Source organism: Macrobrachium nipponense, chromosome 15 (genome assembly GCF_015104395.2).
Source record: "Macrobrachium nipponense isolate FS-2020 chromosome 15, ASM1510439v2, whole genome shotgun sequence".
In the NCBI taxonomy this organism is placed as follows: Eukaryota; Metazoa; Arthropoda; class Malacostraca; order Decapoda; family Palaemonidae; genus Macrobrachium; species Macrobrachium nipponense.
The window spans coordinates 49641390-49646389 of record NC_087208.1 but is presented as its reverse complement, the minus strand read 5'-3'; the positions used below and the strand labels follow the sequence as shown (position 1 = coordinate 49646389).

At 36.6% G+C, this 5000-nt stretch overlaps 1 protein-coding gene across 1 annotated transcript in view; it reads left to right on the top strand.

Moving 5' to 3' along the window:
* LOC135194928 (nephrin-like) overlaps positions 1-5000 on the top strand; it is a gene marked incomplete in the record, with an annotated part of 312621 nt that overhangs the window by 271302 nt on the left and 36319 nt on the right.

Genomic DNA, 5000 nt, shown 5'->3' with positions numbered 1-5000 from the left:
TGTAGCTAGGAATAGTCATTCACACAGAAAATGGATTTTTAAAGGACCAGACTATAATATTTTATATGGTGTATTTATGCATATTCCTAGAAATTATTTTGTCAGTTTGTGCCAAAAATATGTATCAATTACATGCTGTTGAATCCCGTACTGTTAGACATGGTTCTTGATGTTGATTTTTTTTAACTTACTCTTCATATTATTTTTTTTAACTAAAGATACATCTACATACTTTTTATTATTAGTTACATCCATCTGTAAGGTACTTGTACGATCAACATATTTTGTGGTGTAGCGAAAATATTAAGTGTCCATATAGGCCTAGGTCTGTAGCAATGAAATTCATTGTTTCCATATAGGCCTAGGCGATGCTAGACTTCACATTCACGTAGACCAGAGAAGGCACAAAATAGACAGTGCTATGTAAACTGGAGGCTTTCACTTTGCCAGGTAGCCTAACCGGTGCTAGAGTAGGCTAGCCCCTGTGTCCTCTGAATATTTCAATTAAGGTGAGAGACGTTTTGAAGGAATATTAAGAGCCATAGTGAATAAATTGCGTTTATAAAGACACGATTTCAGTCAAGGAAGAAAGTGTCTTAAGATTACAGTCAAGGTAGGATTAAGGACGTCTAGGTTAGGTTAGATTGGGTTGAAATATTACTAACATTATTATTGGTATTTTTAGAATTGGTTTTCTTAAACTAATAGAGAAAATTGGTAAAATATTCATTATATATACTATCTTCATAAATAAAATTTAGAAAACAATCCTAGATTTTTTGTTTAATCAAATTTCATTCTCATTCAAAGCAAAATGTCTTTTTTTCTCTCTCTCTCTAAAGTTTGTTCCCTTGTTCAAATGAGCCTTCTTCCTTGCCTCTATTTTGTGCGAACTCTTTCTCTTCCATTGCCTGCTGTAATGTGCTGTATGCAAATCTTCTCACTCTTATTGCTGCAAGTTACGCTGTTTTCTCTTTCCATTAGAGAGAGAGAGAGAGAGAGAGAGAGAATGGATAGTGACAATATTCTATACGCAGAACAGTGTGTTTATTATTGTAATGTCTTTGAATTTACACTTCTAATACATAATATATAATATATATTATATATATATATATATATATATATATATATATATATATATATATATGTATATATATGTATATATATATATATATATATATATAGTATATATATATATATATATATATCTATATATATATATATATATATCTATCTATCTTATATATATATATATATCTATATATATATATCTATATATCTATATATATATATATATATATCTATATATATATATATTATTAATATATATATAATATATATATATATATATATCTCAAAAGTCGAAAGGCCTTGCGCAGACATCCATCGTTTCTCTTAACTTCGTGGATTTTGTCTTAATTTATGTGTGTGTGTGTGTGTGTGTATGTGCAAGTGCTTGATATCCAACCTTCTCATATCTCTTCGTATTTAGACATTTCATTGCACGACACGGCACGGCGAACCCGTCCATTTGGCAAAGAAACGAATAAGCCACCTGGATAATTGCACGTCGCAATAATGCTTTTAATTACAACAGCGGGATATATATATATACTATATATCTAGCGTTTCAGTATTTTCATAAGCTTTGCCTGGTACCTAGCGCGCGTTCAAAGCTGACAGGTCAGATTTCGGCTTTAAAATACAATTGGCGATGGATTGCTTAATGAAGAATTTCCAGGCTCTCTCTCTCTCTCTCTCTCTCTCTCTCTCTCTCTCTCTCTCTCTCTGCCTGTCATTTATCAACGCAAGCAAGCACGCCAGTTCCTCTTAGACCTGGAAACAAAAACGCAGCGCATTCTGAAAAAAATCCTTAAAAAAAAAAAACATCCTTAGAATATCTGCTCATCAATATTTCAGCCCGGAGGAGGTGCTTCTTCTTCTTCTTCTCTTCTTCCTTCTTCTCTCTCTTCTCTCCTCCTCCTCCTCCTCCTCCTCCTCCTCCTCCTCTCCTCCTCCTCCTCTCCGCCTCCTCCTCCTCTTCTGCCACGACGTGAAGCAACTGAAGCAGGTTGGAACTTCAGCTTCACTGAAGGCCGCTGGATGCTTCTTCTTCGTTCATTCATCTTAGAATATTATACTAGACGCGAGAAACTTTGTGGTTTTACTTCGAAGTATGTTTATAAACGCCTCGGCGGTAGATATCAGTGCCGACGATCCGTGCCCGATACACGAAGAGAGAGAGAGAGAGAGAGAGAGAGAGAGAGAGAGAGAGAGAGAGAGAGAGAGAGAGAGAGAATCGCCGTGGAAGTAAGTTACATCCCAGACCCCATGCATTCCTCTGAGGACACAACAGCATCTGGCCACCAATATCTCTCTTGTGAACATCTCCGATTTCATCGTCGGCGTCGGATGACTGAGCGGTCATGCGAGACTTTCTCAATTAGGAAAAACGGAGGGTAAATATATTAAGACTGATCGAGAAATATCAGAGCCACTGGACTGCCTCTGTCTGTCTCCTGGAAAAGGGAGGGGGAGGAGGAGGACTGTGGTCTTAATTAGACGAACAAAAACGCAATTCTAAAGGTTTTCCAAGTTTTTTTTTTTTTTTTTTTGTCCCCCTTGTCAGCGATATTATATTTGGACGATTCTGTCGAGAGAATTAGCAATCGTCTTTTGTCTGTAAGTTTTTTTTTTCAGATATCTGCTAAACTACAATAACTAACTGGAAGGAAACATTTCACTGCCAATCAATCTAAAACTTTAATTCTTTCGGTAATCTTAAGAGCTTCCATCCAGGAAGATTCATGACTAGATTCATGACTAGACGAATGGCATGGAGAGAGATGAACGTATGTGAGAAAGAGAGACTGGTTGTTCATTCATACAACTAGCCAGGTAGTAATGTAGCGCGGTTCCCTTTGGCCTCTAGCTACAACCTCTCTCATTCCATTTACTGTACCTCCGTTCATATTCCCTTTCATCCGTCTTGCTTTCCTCAACCATTTCCTAACTATTATTTCATGGTGGAATTGCAATAGTCTTTCCTCTTGTTACACTTTTCAAACCTTTTTGCCATCAATTTCAACCTTTTAGCGCCGAATGACCTCGTAGGTCCCAGCGCTTATTGGCCTCTGGCCTAAGTTTTATATTCCAGTTCCATAAAAAAAAAAGGACCCAACCGACAGCTTACTCGAGACACGTGCTAAAATCTATGGTCAAATAGCATGTTGTTTCACTAACGAAAATTAAAATAAATACTCCATATTTTATTGGAAATAGTTGTTCTGTAGTGTTTAACATTCACATGATTTATATTTTACATTTTCATTCTAATAAATAAATCATAAATATCCTATCCTAAAATTCCTGTATCTTTAAAACAACGCAAAAACCTTTTTATCAGACCTTTTTAGGCTTACTCCCCGGGTAAGCGAAAACATGAGATTAAAAGTTCATCAAGTAGCCAGTAATGGATAGTGAGGCCTCATATACCAAAACGCTGCTGCTCTTCTAAACTGTCGAAATTCGTCTGGGACCCAAATCTGGCTATCCGATGCTTCTATATAATACACTTCTCCCTCCCCACCACTTCTTCCCACGGGAGCCTGAAATGTAATTTCAAAGTTAAGCCTAGCGAAGCCCCTTGGCTGAGGCCCTACTGTACCCCCCCCCCTCCCCTCACCAGCCCACCACCCTTCCCCTCCAAACTTCCGAATCCCCGTTCCCGTCCTCTTTGAACGGACCTGAACCTCCAGAATCCGTCGTCTGTGACATTCGTGTCTCCCCCATTTCTCGCTGTCCGTCCGTCTATCTATATATATCTGGCCTTTGCATCCTAGGAAGACAGTTTAGCGCTCCGCGCACCATTTATTATATTCCACGTCATTCAAAGTTTCTCTCTCTCTCTCTCTCTCTCTCTCTCTCTCTCTCTCTCTCTCTCTCTCTCTGCCCCGTTCTTGGCAACGCCAGGCCAGCCTATAGGACACCGGAGGTATCTCTTGAAATTTATCGGTGGGTGGACGCGCTCTTGGGATTTGCTGTTGAACAAATAGTGTCTTAATCAAGAAGAAATTTTATTCTTTGGATCGTAGTACAGAATTTATTCTTTCAGTCGTTTTCAGTAGCTCCTTATAATTCTGTAAGACAGAATAGATTCCCCCAGTCATTTTATGACCTGGATATAATTCTGTAAGACAGAATTAGTACCTCAGGCATTTTCATGACCTGTATATAATTCTGTAAAACAGGATTAGTACCTCAGTCATTTTCGTGACCTGGATATAATTCTGTAAAACAGAATATATTCCTTCAGTCTTTTTCATGGCCTGGATTTAATTCTGTAAGACAGAATTTATTCCCCCAGTCATTTTCAATACCTGGACATAATTCTGTAGGACAGAATTTACCTCAGTCATTTTCGTGACCTGGATATAATTCTGTAAGACTTAATTTATTCCCTTAGTCACTTTCATGACCTAGATATAATTCAGTGAGACAGAATTCATTCCATCAGTCATTTTCGTGAGCTGAATATGAATACATTTCCTCACACAGAATTTATTCTTTCATTCATTCCCTTGAGCTGAATACAGATGCATTTTTTTTATTGGGTGGGTTTTTTCAAAGAATCCTGACAATACTGATGTTATTGTCTTGATGTTGTACGCGAAGCACATCTGACTTTCGTCTTAATCCACACAATAGGGATCTTGAAAGTTTATTACCTGCGTATTGTCTTGACTTTCTTCGTAATAAGAGTTTCTTATTTACGAGCAGGTAAAGTCTCCGTTGTGTTTATCATTCACTGGAGACTACGACATTAAAAAAATATTTATTAAATTACGTATATTTTTTGACAACGTTCCAATATGGTATTTTCCATTTAGGTATACCAATATATATATATATATATATATATATATATATATATATATATATATATATATATATATATATATATATATATATATATATATATATATATATATATATAT